Consider the following 14,629-nt stretch of genomic DNA (forward strand, 5'->3'; position numbering starts at 1 on the left):
TTTGCTGCCAAGCCTAACCACCTGACATCAAGCCCCAGGACCCACTCGGCGGAAAGACGGACTCCTACAAGTTGTGCCTCCTGACTGCCACATGTTCGCTCATTGGCTGCTCTTCCAGAGGAACCAGGTTCGATTCCCAGCAACCATAGGAGAGCTCACACCTGTCTGGACCTCGAGGGAGTTGGGAGGAGTGAGCATGAATATGACCAAAGTTCAAAAAGCGCAGGTGTGACATTCTCAAAACAAACGTTAAGAATCTAGGGGAGGGCTCGAGACGCAGCTCAGTCCGTAGCGTGCTCACTGGGCATGCGTGAAGCCCTTGTTCCGCACTCAGAGCCACAGAAACCCAGGATGGAGGAGTCCGGCACGTGGGAACTGCAGACAGGAAGGTCAGGAGCTCAGGACCAGCCTGAGATCCTACACCAGAGTTTATCCAAACAAAAAACCGGCAGAAATCTTTGACACCCGCAGGCCATTTTTACTGAATGAAGTCTCAGAGGACCAAGGGAGCTAGGGAGACAGCTCGGAAGTTAAGAGTAGGCAGGGCAACCAGAGTTCAGATCCCAGCAGACATGGAAAAGCAGGGTGTGGTCCCCAGCACTCCTGGAACTGCAGGTCCAAGCTCGACCGCTGACAACTGTTCCCACAGAACCAGAGCTGCTCGTGCATCAGGAGACCTTGCCTCAAAAGAACAACGTGGAAATATATATACCCTTGGTGGACACTAAGTACCCTTGTTTGTCCTCCAAGTGCATGTATGTGTGAGCACAGGCAAGCGGGCGCGCGCGCACGCGCGCGCACACACACGCACGCGCACACACACACACACACACACACACACACACACACACACGGAAACAGCAGGAAAAGGTGGTGTGGGAATCTCAAATCGAGCGAGCAAGAGTTGAGGATGGTCTCTAAGGAGTGCCAGGCAGGGCAGGGTAACTTTAATGGCGGTGTGGAGGAGGGAGGTGCCCCCTGACTTTCCTGCCAGTCAAGTTTTGTTCACTCTGCGATGATGAAACCAGCCCCTACCAGATTGCCTTCTGGCTACATTCCTTCTATGGTCTATGATAAGGGGAGAGTTGGGGTGACAGGCTCCTCTTCTGGGCCCCGGGAAGGCCGCCCCTGGCTTAGGTGGACAAAGTTACAGGTAGGTCCAGTGACAGAAATCTTTCTTTTTTTTCTTTTTTCTTTTTTTTTCCGGAGCTGAGCACCGAACCCAGGGCCTTGAGCTTGCTAGGCAAGTGCTCTACCACTGAGCTAAATCCCCAGCCCCCAGTGACAGAAATCTTGAATGGGAGAAAAGTTCTTTTTTAGTTTGTTTTCCTGTTGGGCCTCACACAGCACAGACTGGCCTAGAACTTTCTCCATAGTGAAAGATGACCTTGAACTTTCTTCTACCTCCCGAGTGCTGGAGTTACAGTGCCCCCACGCCTGCCTCCCAGATCTTTCTTTTCTGTGTGTGGGTGTACATGAACGGGCACATGCGGTGTGTAGAGGTCAGAGGGTAACCTTCAGGAGGCAGTTCTTCCGCTGTGTGGGTCCCAGGGACTGAACTTAAGGCGTCAGGCTTGGAGGCAAAGTGATGACCCACTGAGCCATCCACTGCCTGGGGAAGGGGGTTTCTTTTCAAATTAAAAAATTGTGGGTGCTGAAGAGATGCCTCGGGGGTGAAGAGCGCTTGTTGCTCTTGCAGAAGACCGCTTCCCAGCATCTACATGGAAGTTCTCCATTGTCTGTAATTCCACTTGCAGGGGAGCCAACGCCTCCCTCCAGCCTCCACAGGTACTGCACGCTCGTGCCGCAGAGACAGACAAGCAGACAAAACACCCAGACGTATAAAAATAGATATTTTGTAAAATGTAGGTGTCTGGATTTTCATTCCCAAGTCTCCCACCACATCTCTCCTGAGCTCCTTTGAAAATTACAGTCTGTCTCTCTATCCCTTCCCCCGCCGCCCTTGGCGTTGCTTCTTGCTCACAGAAGTCTGTGCCTAGTTTCTTCTCAAGAAGGGTAAGGAGGTTGTACTAGATGACCTCCACCTTCTTTTCTAGCTTTAAATATCCTTTCGTGAGTGAGGCTTGGTGGACTCGGTCGACCTGCCCTAACTTCTCCCCAGTACCTTCCTCAGCGGCTGCTCCCACATCTGACTGCAGAGGGCGCTGCAGACGCGCGAGGGGGCAGCCGTGCGGTGGGCGGAGCGATGGCAATCAAGGGAGTCGCTCCAGGAGGCGCGGCGATTGGATGCTCCCCCGGCGGAAGGGGGCGGGGCTAGTGCTTGGTGGGGGAGGGAGCAAGCGGCGCGGTGACGTCACGAAGCCGGGGGCGGGGCCGGGGTTGGGAGCGTGTGACGCCGCAGGCCGCGGCGGAGCTGGGGATTAATGGGAAAAGTTTTGACAGGAGCTAGGGGATTCTGCGGAGCGTGCGGGACGGCGGCGGCGGCGGCGGCGGCGGCGGCGGCGGGAGAGGCGGCTGGAACAGGTCCGTTCGGGTCGGGAGAGGTCAGCGCGGCCCGGGCCGAGGTGGACGGTGGGGTCAGGGGCTCCGAGAGCCGCGTTCCGCGCGGCTGCGGCTCGTCCAAGCTCGGCCTGCGCGCAGAGGCGACACCCCCAGGGTCTCCACCGCGGGGACCCCCGTGGCTGTTCGGAGCCGGCCTTCTTACCTCCTCCCACCCACCCTGACCCCTCTGAAGCCCCGTGGCTTCATCTCCTCCCAATTCCACGGGAACCCCATGTCACCTCCCTTCTGACCCCCTTCCTGAGTGCCTCTCTGGTGTCCCGCTACCCAGGCCCTCCTTGCAGATCCTTCCTGCCTCCCTCGACAGCCTTCCACCCTTGCCCTGTCGGTCAATGCTCTCTTCTCATCTCCGACCCCTGTTTTCTCCAGTTGTCCGATCCCTCCCCATCTTCCCCAGGATTTTGGGAGCCAGTCCGGTTTATCCGAGCCTCCTCTATCTAACCTGGCTACCGACAGAGGCCCTGCTTTTGCTGGGCTCTGATCTCCTGTCCTTTTCTCCTCTTGTCATCCGACCGCCTCGCTTCTAGGTTTTTTTTGCCCCCTGCTTGGGGAGAATCCAGAGGTGCACGATAGGCTTCCCTTTCACCTTCAGTTGAGCTAGAAGGGCGGTAGAGTGGGGTGTTGAGGGCCAGCTTGACCAGATCTGTTCGGGTCACAGGGTTTACTGGGTGTTTGTTGGATTGGGAGGGAATGTCCAGTTGGTAGGCCCTTGTAATCTCAGCTTTACAATACTTCCCCTTATGAGTCTGTTGACTTCCAGGAACCCTTGGGGAGAGCCGGCTCTGAGTTGGGTGTGTGCCAGCGGTAGCCAGCCGGAGGCTTCATATAACTCTTTTCCCCTTCCAGGAAACAGGATTCATTTGGGATATTATGGAATGTATTTAAACTATGATACTTAAAGCTGTCTGTGCTGTTGTTGCCTTCCTTCTACGCACTGCCCTATCCCATAAGCTAAGAGGAGTCTCCAGAAGCCTTGCCCAGGGATGACCGTGGTTTTTAACTTGGTTTTTCCTCCCTGTACTGGCTCTAGAATGCTTTTGTGTGTGTGTGTGTGTGTGTGTGTGTGTGTGTAAAAGTTACATTTATTTCTGCAGGGTGTGGATGTTGGGTGGGGTGCAGGTGTGTATAGGTCAGAGGACAACTTTACTGGAGTTGGGAGTTGGCTCTCTCATTCGATTTTGCGGGCCCTGGAAATAGACTCGGGCCATTCAGGCTTGATGACAAGCACCTTTACCTGCTGATCTACTTTACCAGTTCCAGAATACGTTCCTGTTTGAGTTTTTAAATGGACTGTGGGCCTGCAAGCCCTGGGGCTGTTGGTCATCTGTCCCCTTAATCTTGATGTCTTGTACAAGCGACAGAGTTTCTCTCATGTCTTTCACTGACGGATGTGCCTCTCGTGTGGGTCCCTGGACATGGTTCTCTGGTGCCTTTCCCCCTTTTTCCTGGGCAGCTGTATTTACTGGGGCTGGGAGAGGCAATTGACATCTTTCCCTTTGCCCAGGTGTGGTCTGGGCTTTTGCCTTGGTATCTGTCCGGGCAGGCCGAGGGATTGCACCAGTGAGGCCTTGCAAAGGAACTTGGGCTGTCTGCTTCCAGCCACATGGATCAACAGCTCAGCTGGGCCCGGGGTTGAGCCTCTTTATTTGGCCAGGGACCCCTGGAGGCATCCTCAGGAGAGAGCATAACCTGTCTTTAGCTCACATGATCTTTTTTTTTTTTTTTTTTTTTTCCGGAGCTGGGGACCGAACCCAGGGCCTTGCGCTTCCTAGGTAAGCACTCTACCACTGAGCTAAATCCCCAACCCCAGCTCACATGATCTTTGAAGACGGTGGGAGTCTGACCCACTCTCACTTCAAAAGCGAGAGCGCACGGTTACATTGGCACCAGGTCTCTAGGTCTCCTCTTTTGAGGATGGCACTCTCTGTCTTTTGCCAGAATTGGCCTTAGGACAGGCCACCTTCTGGAGCCGCAGCAGGGAGTCAACTGAACCAGCTTGTCCAGACATTACAGTTTTGTAATCTCCGCGTGCACTGACCCTTTTCTGTGAAGGCAGGAAGACTGTGGCTGGCCTCGGGTTGAGCTAGTCTCCTCTCCTCTGATCCCTAAGGCCCCTCTATGGAGCACCGGGTGTGTGTGGGGGTGGTGGTAGGGTGGAGGAGGTTAGAAGGAATCTTTTCCTATGAGAAACATCCTTTAAGTTTTTTTAAATATCTTTTTACATTTATTAATTATTTGTGTGAGCATGCAGAACAAGTTTTGAGGGTCGGTTTCTCCTTTTGGTGTGTGGCTCCCAGGATTGAACTTAGGTCATCAGGCCAGTTGACCAGTGCCATTACCCGCTGAGCCATCTTGTCCCTCCCTTTCTAAATATGAGACAAACACTATCACGATGTAGCCCAGGCTGACCTTGAGGGCACTTTGTTAGCCTCCTCACCAAGGGCAGTCTTCCTGCTCTGTCTTCAGAGTGCTGGGGTCGCTGGGATATACCACCCCACCCGGGTCATTCCTGAGGAGTACAGTTGAGTGCTTGGTAATGATTAGCCCAGTCTCTGGTTCCCCAGAGACTCTGCCTGACAGTCCTTTTTTAAAATTAATTCATTCATTATTCATTTTTTTTAAAGATTTATTTATTTATTATATATAAGTACACTGTAGCTGTCTTCAGATACACCAGAAGAGGGCATTGGATCTCTTTACAGATGGTTGTGAGCCACCATGTGGTTGCTGGGAATTGAACTCATGACCTCTGGAAGAGCAGTCGGGTGCTCTTAACCGCTGAGCCATCTCTCCAGCCCCTCATTATTCATTTTATTTTATGCGTGAGTGTTTTACCTGAGTATAGGTCTGGGCTGTACCGCCTGTGTATCGTGTGTACTTGGTGCTCTTGGAGGTCAAAAGAGGGAGTGTTGGATCTCCCGGATTTCCAGTTCTGGCTGGTACGCACCGTGTGGGTGCTGGGAACCAAACCTGGGTCTCTGAAAGAGTAACGAGTGCTCCTAACCTCTGAGTCATCTCTTCAGTCCCCCTACCTACCACCCTTGATAATAAAACCACCTATTATTGTCCTGTCTCTGCTTAGCCAATCACAGTGCTCTATGCTCTATGCTGAGTTGGCACAAATGCCAGCCCCACCTGTGGTCCCCTATTCTCTTCCCCAAAGGCCTGGTAGGATAGTCAGTATGGAGACAGGCCTCGGAAGCTGGTAGGCCTCTATTTTGGACAGAACAAAGCTGCCTGGCTGTTGTGCAAGCTGTCCCCAGGGTTTGAGCCTGGTATGCCCTGGTACAACGAGTCTCGTCTCTTCAGGAGGTATGTTGGACTCCTGGCTGAGCCCTGCTGCCCTCTGTATGTTGGCTGGTGGAATGGGTGTACTCTAGTACCCCTTCTAGTGGCTCTGGCGGGCCTGGTAATGTCAGGAGTAGCCTCATGGCACTGCCCGCATTGGGAGCATTCTTCCCTTGCCAGCAATCCCACAAGGTTGTTTGTCCTGCCAGGTTCTGGCTTGCGTCGTGTCCGAAGCCTTGTGCCCAGTGCCCTTGTCTCTGCCGTGTCGTCCCAGATTGCCCTGTGGCTGTTTCTTGGAGATGGCTTGATGTCACTGGGCATGTTTGTATGCCGACAGAGCCAGGGGAGGAGTGGCTTGCCCTAGCAGCTGGATTCCAGAGAGTCAGAGGAGAGCTGGGTACTTGGCTGGGGCCTCGAGGGCCTATGGGCCTGGGTTTCAGGATGTGGGTCTTCTCCCTCGGGCCTTCGTAACTCAGGGCTAGTGACTGGGGTGTGACTCAGGGCCTCTCCTTCTGTGAACTAGTAGGGTGCTAGGCACCACCTCTTTCTTACCTTGCCGGCTCCTTCCGCCCCACCCAGGTAAGATCCGAAGAGCCAGTGTCTGCTTGCTTGGCAGTGCGGGCTCCTTCCAGGATTGGGAAATATTTGCTGACTCAGTCTGAGATCGACAAGTCTCCCAGGGTGTGTGTGTGTGTGTGAGGTCATATGGGACCATCGGTTCTTGAGTCCCAGGGTTCGGTTAGAACTTCCTAAACTCTTTTATCGGACCCCGGCACCACTCAGTTACCGACACTGGCTCCTTTCTACCTTGCAGCGCTGTGCAGCAGCGGGGTTATGCGTGTGGGACTCGCCCAGAGGCTCCTGCTCACTGACAGATGAGGACAAACCCACGGTAAAGGTAAGCCCGCTTCACTGACTCGGGTGTCCGGCTGACTGCCAAGGCTCCACAGGCTCCTGGCCTTGCAGGGGTCACCAGATGTGGTATCTGCACCTATCACCATGACGGCTGCTCGTCAAGTGTGTGTGGCTCAGTAGATCTTTTAGGAATGTGGAGTCTCTCACCTTCATACCCACAAGAACACGGACTTTCTCTCGTGTCTGAGGGGCTGCCGGCTACAGAGGGTAGCCAGTGTCTGTTGAGTCACTAACTGAACACTCCTTTACAAAGCTCTTCTATTTATCCAACAGATGAGTTGCTGTTTTGTTTCTGGGTTTGTAGCTCACCCTTCTTCTTCCCGTGCTGGAACTGGAGGTGTGTGCCCGGCTCTGGGGACATGATAGAGTCGTTTAATCCCTGCCCCCGGGTCTGTGGGGCAGTAACAGGGCTCTTCCTTCGCTGCTGGGTGTCCAGCAGACTCTAACAATGCCTCCGGCTTCCCATACTGTTTCCCTGTTCTCAGGATGCCTGGCAGGTTCTAGAAACTCTCAGAAGGAGCACACCAGGGAGTTTGATGGTCATTGTGTTGATGCCTTGGTGGGCAGGGTTATGGTGGGCCCCTGCTGGGGGCAGGGGAAACCTGGCCCTGTTTTAATCTCTGATGTTCAGGGGTCCAGGGTCTGTTTGTGGGACCCACTTCCCTTTCTCTGAGTTTTACAGCCTGCAGATTTTCCTGTTGCCAAACAGGGTGACCAGCCTGGGTCTGGCTGCCTGTCACAAGGGTCAGGTTGTTTTTGGATCCTTCTGGAAGGTCTGGGGCAAGAGCCCCTGCAGTTCTCAGACCCGAATCTAGCCCCTTTCCTCTGAAGGGAGTGTGAGGGAGGAAGAGGTGGGCCGAGGCTTCTGGAGGTCCTAAACAGGGAGGAGGAGGAAGTCTTCCAGGCTGGGAGAGCTGCACTGGTTTCTCTGTCCGTGCAGAGCCTCAATGGCTGCAGTTCAGAATGAGCCTTCCCACTGAGGCTCAACCTGAGGGGCTTCTGTACAAATCTCAAGAGTTTGGGGCTGGGGCTGCCTTAAGCTGACTTAGTCCAGGGCTGAGGAGCCTGGCTGGGGAGAGAAGACACTCATGAGGTATGTCTCCTGATGTCAGGGAGCTGGCAGGGGCTCAGGGTGTGATGGTTGGTGGTTTATCTGTAGTCAGCGGCCTGAGGGCTGAGGAAACAAGGTTGCTAGGCTCTGACATCACCATGGGAATAGTAGTTTTCAAGCTCGTGACCTCAACACCCCGATACCCTCTCTCTCTTTTTTTTTTTTTTTTTTTTTTTTTTGACCCCGTGTAGCCCTGTCCTGGTCCTTGTAGACGAGGCTAGCCTCAGACTCAGATACCTGCCCACCTCTGCCTCCAGAGCGCTGGGATTAAAGGCATGAACCACATAATCTAGCCACCTTTAATGTTTTAAATTACACTTGTCTGTCTGTCTGTCTGTCTGTCTGAGTCTGTGTGTATGTGGACAACAGCTGTTTGTAGCATGGTGGCTAGGCTCTGAACACAAACATCCCAGGATGAATGTATGGAGGAGACAGCCAGCTCTCTCATAACCTGGTCTCAGGAATCACAGTGTCATCTCCTCTATTCTTCTGGTCACGGGACCAGTTCACATGAGAGGGAGGTTGGCACCTAGGCATGAGGTGGAGAGGGAGAGACCTCCTTGAGCTCAGCACAGCCATAGAGCAGGCTGTGGTAAGGTCACTGGCCTGCGCTCCAGTCACTGGCAGAAGGAAAGTACTTTCACATCGGTTCCATTCTGGAACACACTGGTAGTTCATCGAGGACGCCGAGTCCCAAGGCAAGGTGTTTCCGGGGTGTTTGGGTGGTGGGGAGTCACTGGTAGTTTTGGAGGAGAAGGAGTACTAATACTGTAGGAGGTGGCAGGGCAGGGGAGGACCATACAGGGCTCTCAGAGGAGGAGGGAGGTCTTCCCGCTCTTATAGTCATCCCTGTGGATACAGCTGGTCACCCGCACTGGCTCTGATCTGTCCACCAACCAGACAAGGGCCCAGAGAGTGAGGAGGGACCTCCAGCCCCCTCAGGGTTGTCGATGCGTGGAGAGATCGAAGGGCTCATGTGCGTGAGAGGCAGCTACATTTAAGCTTTGCTGTCAAGGCTAAGGCACGGATAAAGCTGGGCCTTTCATTAAACAGTGAAAAACCAGGCAGACAAAATAGTTGTTTTTTTTTTTTTTTTTTTTTTTTTTTTTGCTTGTCTGCTCTCCTTCCACACATTTAAGGTGTGTGCCACCGCCCAGCAGACAAAATAATTTTTTTTTTTTTTTTTTGCTTCTTTTTTTCAGAGCTGGGGACTGAACCCAGGGCCTTGCGCTTGCTAGGCAAGCGCTCTACCACTGAGCTAAATCCCCAACCCCGACAAAATAATTTTTAACACCAGTAATTGTCTCAAGTGTACTCAGATTTCAGGACCATTAAGAGGCAAGGAAGAGCCTGGCATGGCAGTGTGTGTCTTCAATCCCAGCATGGAGGAGACAAAGGCAGGAGGAGCTCTCTGACTTTGAGGCCCAGCCTGGGCAACAAAGCCAGTTCCGGGACAGCCAGGGCTACACACAGAGAAACCCTATCAAGGCAAGGAAGCAGGTGGCTCAGTGGTTAGGAACACTCGTTCTTCCTGGGTTCTATTCCCGGCACCCACATAGTAGCTCACAACTGTATCTGACCATAACTCCAATTCCAGGGACTCAATTCCTCTTAGGACCTTTGAGGGCACCAGGTGTGGAAGTGCCTGCTGTGAGGACATGAATGTGGACAAACTACTCCCGACGTTCATATTCATGATATAAAACGAGTCTTTAAAAATATTTCTAAAAAGCGGGGACAGACACTAGCCAGGTGGTGTTAAGTGTCCTTGGGAAACTGGAACCTCCCCCCTCCCCCACGGTCTCAGTGACAAAGCAAGGTGTGATTCCGCCAGTGGCACCTTTATCAGGCTCTGCTTTACTGAGCCGGGGTTAGGGGTTTTCGGCAGCATGGATGTTCTCAAAGCAGCCACAGTAGGTCTGTACCTAGTGCGGACGACGATGCCCCCATGGCTGTGTGGGTGGAATCCCCTCCCTCAATCCTTCTCCACCTGCATCTTCTATATGTCCCCAGAGGCCTTGGGACCAGGGCAGAATGACTTCCGTCTGGCTGGGAGGGGTGTCTGGATCCTCGGGTGAGCATCTCCTGACCCACTTCCAAGAGGGAGTATTAACAGTCTACGAGCCCAGACGTGAAGATCCTTGGGAAGCAGGCCCAGGCCAGCTCCTAAAGATGGCTGCAGTGTGCCTGGAGGATACTGTCCTTTACAGCACCCGGCTTGGCGGCACAGACCTGCAGTCTGAATACATGAAAGGTGGAGGCAGGAGGCTCAGGAGTTCAGGGAGTTTGAAGCCCTCCTGGGCTCCATGGGACCAAGCATCACAACAGGAGGAAGGAGAGGGCTGGGAAGAGACAGGATTGAAGCCATGTTGGAGAGTGGCAACTAGGGACACGGCAGGAGGCTGGCTGCCAAGTTAACCATGGCTTACGGTTTGGTGTCCCCAGCCCTTCATCAGCGTCTCCTGGAGGAGTAAAAGGAACTGCCCTCCCTAGTGCATCTGCCTCAGTGGGCTGGGGTCTAGAGTTGAGGAAGGACTTCTGAGGATGCTCCTCTCCCAACTGGGGAACCAGGTTTAAACAGTGTCTTTACCGCCTGTCACCTGGCGTTGGGGCCAGGGGAGCAACACCCCCTTCCTTTTCTCTCCTGACCCACATTCTGCATCTTGCATCAGCCCTGTCCGCACATCTCAGCAGCTCTCCCTGAGTTACTGAGTTCTTTACAGCTCATCTGGACGCAGCTTTGAAACCCTCGGAGGGCTGCTTAGGAGAAGCTCACAGTGTCAGGGGCACTGCCTGGCCCTGAGCTCACGCCTCTGTCCTGTATGCTCCGTGGCACAGACTGGGCCCTCTGTGTCCAGGAGTCCTGACCTTTGAGGCTCAGAGAACTTGGCTTCCCCTCTACAGATCAACTCACCTTTCCAACTGGCAGCACAGCAGACTAGACCTCTCTCTCGCACACCTCATAAACACACTGTGCTGGAATTTTCTGGAACCCAAAATCCCACTCATCTCCATTTCCAAGGAAGGGAGGTTTGCTCAGTTTCTCTATATGCCTAAACATTTCTAGGCTCATAGCTGTAATCCTGCCCCCCTCCCCTGCTTTAACATTTTTGAGTACAGACTAGCTCCTCAGCCTTCTGGGTGTATTGGGGGAGTCAGTCCTGTGTGTGTGCGTGTGTGTGTGTGTGTGTGTGTGTGTGTGTGTGTAAAGCTAGCAGTGCCTGACTTCTGACTTCTGTCCACTAGAGGCCGGTGAACACCCAAAATGTATAGACATCACCAAGTATGTACCCTTAGGGCCAAAATCAGCTGAGGACCACCTCTCAGCCATTTCCCTGAGTATCCCTGGCCAGCTGGGCACACTGGGTAAGGATAACGGGTAGGCCTTGTGTGGGAAGTTGACCCTTAATGTTACCTCACCAGGTCCCGGGGGGCTTTGGCAAGGTGAGAGTGGTTTACAGAGAACAACATATCCCAGTGAGGACACAGCCATCTCCCAGGGCACTCATGTCTGGCTGTGTGCTTCTCCAGCCTGGTGTCTGCAGAAGCCACATTCCTGGGACAGTTGGTGGCATTTGCTCTGCACATTGCTACACACGAACCTATCCCTTCACAGCGGAGGATGGGGCGCTCTGACCACCTAGGCAGTGTGCTGCAGGGAGAATGTGTCCCTGTCATCCTGATCCAAAATGGGTTTGCCTGGCCCCGAACACTCTGACAGCTCACCATGGCAGAAGAGCCCCGAGGACGGTCAGGGAGCCCCGGATGTCAGCACACAGATATCTTCCTGAGGCCAGTGCAGATCCTACAGTGAAGTCCTTGGGAGCCCTCGGGAGGCTGGAGAAAGCCCCTTCCCTTCATCAGGGGTCCCCCAAAGCCTACACACAGGCCCTCTCCCTCCACTATCTGACTAGTAAGCGTGTGATTCCGGTCCAAACAGGACCTGCATTCCCTGAGTGTCCTTGGGTCGCCTCTGCCATTTAAGAGATGAGTAAGTCTCTGAAGGGCTGTAGCTGCCATCTGACAGCCAGGTGGGTCTCTCAGATGTGACAGTTAGGGCCCCCTTGAGCTGAGGGATTGTTCCGAATTGCCTGATGGGTTCTTTGCACCATTGGAGGCGTCCCTGTTAGTGGGCAGCAGAGGGAGTGGGCCCAGGACCTCCGAGCAAGGTGCTCTGCTTCTGGCTCTGAAGACAGAAGATGAGGCCAGAGAATGTGAGGAATGTGGCTCTGCCTCAGAGAAAGACAAAGGCTCTCCAAGGGCCTTCAGGGAAGTATGACCATGCTGGGTTTGGTCCAGGGAAACCAGTTTGGGCCTTCTGACCTCCAGCGCTGTGTGTCAGTCTCCCTAGCACCTGTCTCCTTTCCTCTCTGGAATATTTGCTGCTCCGTACGTACCCAGGAGTGTCTGTCACCCAGTTCACACCTTATGTGTGGCACCTCCTTGAACCACTGTGCGCTCACCCCACTCAGCCTCAGCTGTGACACCACCTCTATGCCTGCCCTTCTTCCCCATCTCCAGGGGTTGTCAATAGAACCCCCAACCATCCCTTTTCCACCTCTGATAGAATCTCGAATAGCAAGGTGAGAGCACAGCTCACCCCGGGATTGGTCTCCCCTCTTGCTCCCCAGCAGGAGTAGAGGGGAGGAGGGACAGGGCAGGGTTTGTGAGGGAAACCGTTGATAATCCATTGACCAAGAGCGGGCTTCAGCTAAGTAAGCCGGTGAGCTGGAGCAGGTGCCATTTATGCTGAGCGTAGTGTAGCACACAGTGTGATTTGCCCTGGCCCAGTGCTGTGTGTGCTCAGCTGTAGACAGTTTCCTCTGTGGTCTGGTTAACTGCCTGACCCTGCTGGCATCTGTGTGCCCAACCAGGGCTAGCCTGGGCCCTACAAGTGTGGAGTGGGATGGCCACCCTGACCCCACCACTGTGAGGACCACCTGCTTATTTTTTTCAGTTGAGAAGTTTGGTTATTGATTGATAGTGTCCTACCAGTGGGCATAGCATGTGCGTAGCGATCAGAGGACGTTTTGTGGGAGTCGGTTCTTTCCTTCCTCCATATGGGAGTGGGACTTCAGACTCAGGCTGTCCAGTGGCCATCCTGTCAGCCCAGCCACCTTTTCATTGTTCACTCTTGTGAGCGTTCACACTCCTGAGGGTGTGATAGTGTGCATGAACAGGCCGTGCCTTCCCGAGCGAGCGGCTTCCCTGGGACTGCAGTTTCCACTTGCCCTCTTTCCCATCTTCTCTGTTGACTTTGTGAGACCATCAGTGTGTCCGCCGAGGTGTGTCAGGAGTCAGAGATCTGCAGTGCATCCAGTCCTGGATGGGGGTCACTGTTCACCGGCAGCGACATCTGCCCAGAGTGCAGCTCCTTGATGGAGCCCTGCAGTGCCCCCCCACAGAGCTGTTCAGCAAGCCCACACCCAGTGTGGCTGCCTCCATAGGGTGGCTGTGTCTGAGAGGAGCACTCACGCATAGGACATTTAAGCCAGGGTTCACTGTGCCTTTCCCTGTGGGCACGACCATCCTCCCTCGCTGGACTGAGTTGAGCTCCCTTCTCCCACCTCTGGCTGCCCCCTGCCAGGGCGATGGTGACTTCAGGAGCTGGGCTGCTTGTTTTGAGTCTCCAGAGCTGTTGGTGGCTACTGTGGCTGGGTGGAGAGTGCCTGTCCACGTTGGGCTAAGTGCTCAGTGTGCACTTCCACACCTCAGTGTGTTTACACTCTGCCTGTAAGTGTGTGTGTCTGTGTGTGAGTGTCTGAGTGTGTGTGTGTGTGTCTGAGTGTGTGTATATGTATGAGTGAGTGTGTGTGTGTGTGTGTGTGTCTGAGTATGTGTATATGTATGAGTGAGTGTGTGTGTGTGTGTGTGTGTCAGTGGGTCTGTGTGTATGTATGTCTGTGTCAACATGTGTGTATATGTATGAGTGAGTGTGCCTGCATGCGTGTGAGCGTGTGCGCCTGAGATAGAGAGGGAGAGGGAGAGAGACAGACAGACATGCTGATAGGACACAGCTGGGATTTGAACCCGACTGATGAAAGCCGTGAATGTTTCCTAGGAGGGATGGACAGCTGAATCTGATTGGTCTAGGTGGAAATCACCTTTCTGAGTCACTGGACTGGTGTTGGTTTGAGAACAGTCAGCCCTTTGTTGGTCACTGAGCAGAAGCAGCGCTCTGGCAGGCCTCCTGCAGGCTCTCATTCCAGTCAGTAGGCAGAGGAGGCCCAGTGATCAGTGGCTGCCTGGACCCGCTCCAACACCCAGAGAAACACAAGTAACTGAGGGCCAGCCTTGTCGGGAGGGGGGCAGGGCTCAGGCTCTGCTCTAGGTCATAAGGGAAGGGAAAGCAAAGATGGCGAGGCTGTCTTCGTCTGGGGAGAGGAGAAAGAGGGCATCGCCTTCATCAGGTTCTCCCTTGAGCCAGGCAGCACTCACCTACCTGCTCCACAACCCCACCCTCCTCACACCCCTGCCCCTTGCAGCCTGTAAGGGCAGGGTATTGAGAGTCAGATCATTTTGAGCTTTTCAGAGTCTCTGTTCTTCGTTCAGTGACTGCCTGTCCTGACAGTGTCCCCTCAGCGGGGCTCCGTGGGTGTGTGGCTGATGTGCTAGTTAGACTTCAGGCTTGTGAGGAGAGACTGGAAGCAGTATGGGGCCTGGGCCTGCCCTGCTCCAAGATGCCAGCCCTCCCTAAAGTAGAGACCTGACTCCTCTCTCACGTTTGCTTCTCCCTTGCCCCCTCGTGCCCGCCCTGGCATACCTTACTTTTAATTGTTTATAGCACTTGTGTGG

General features: G+C 54.0%; 1 protein-coding gene across 2 annotated transcripts in view; it reads left to right on the forward strand.

The window, feature by feature from the left end:
• Positions 1 to 2,414: 2,414 nt before the first annotated feature.
• Positions 2,415 to 14,629, forward strand: part of Ppard (peroxisome proliferator-activated receptor delta) — a 65,181-nt gene continuing 52,966 nt past the window's right edge. The window contains 2 exon segments of one of the 2 annotated variants that reach the window (NM_013141.2): positions 2,415 to 2,484; positions 6,623 to 6,706. The gene's annotated coding sequence lies outside the window, so the exon portion shown is untranslated. 2 annotated transcript variants of the gene reach the window in all.

Source organism: Rattus norvegicus, chromosome 20 (assembly GCF_036323735.1).
Source record: "Rattus norvegicus strain BN/NHsdMcwi chromosome 20, GRCr8, whole genome shotgun sequence".
Lineage (NCBI taxonomy): Eukaryota > Metazoa > Chordata > Mammalia > Rodentia > Muridae > Rattus > Rattus norvegicus.